This window comes from Olea europaea, chromosome 18 (genome assembly GCF_002742605.1).
Source record: "Olea europaea var. sylvestris chromosome 18, O_europaea_v1, whole genome shotgun sequence".
Classification (NCBI taxonomy): Eukaryota; Viridiplantae; Streptophyta; class Magnoliopsida; order Lamiales; family Oleaceae; genus Olea; species Olea europaea.
This window is the reverse complement of record NC_036254.1, coordinates 24,490,215-24,490,937: the sequence shown is the minus strand read 5'-3', so window position 1 is coordinate 24,490,937 and position 723 is coordinate 24,490,215.

The window sequence follows — 723 nt, the reverse complement described above, 5'->3', positions numbered from 1 at the left end:
AAATATGTGTGTAAAAAGGTGTGCGCCCCATGAAATGCGTTATTAAATTTAGTTGTTAACTTTGACTTAAGTTAAAATCTTTATTTGAATCCTTACAAAACATAGGATAAATACAAATCAGCAGAATTTGAGCTGGATTTTATGGGTCGGGCACAAGTGTCGAATTGTACCTAAAACTAAAAACGAAATCGGGTTTGGAGCAAGCAGACATAGATGGATCGTACAAAAGTATGGGCCCAGTTGAGAGGGCTCGTTGGGCTTTCTTAAATCAGACGCCTATTTGTGAGGATGGATCACAAAGGATATTGCAGTAATTGGGCTGATAGTGGGCAAAACAGACTTGGGGACAAGATAACGGGCTGAAGATTAATTCGTTTTAATAGGGTTACTTCAGCTGGAACTTTTTCTGGCAAAATTGATTGGGCTTTGAACAAGCTGCAGAAATTGGGCTTCAAAACTTGAGCTCAATTAATGTGAGAACCAACGTTATGATTAGTGGGCTTAATGTAGCACCATTGGGCTGATATGTTTTGTTTGTAGTACGTTTTAATGGGTCACTTTAACAACCCAGCCTATTTTACCACCAGGGCCCGAATTGTGATTTTCAGAAGTCTAAGCTGTACGTTGTTTTGTGTACTTTTGGGTCCACCATATACATTTTTTTTTATATATTTTTTTAATTTGGGTTTCAATCTAATTATTTTGTTTTGAAAAAAAAAAAAA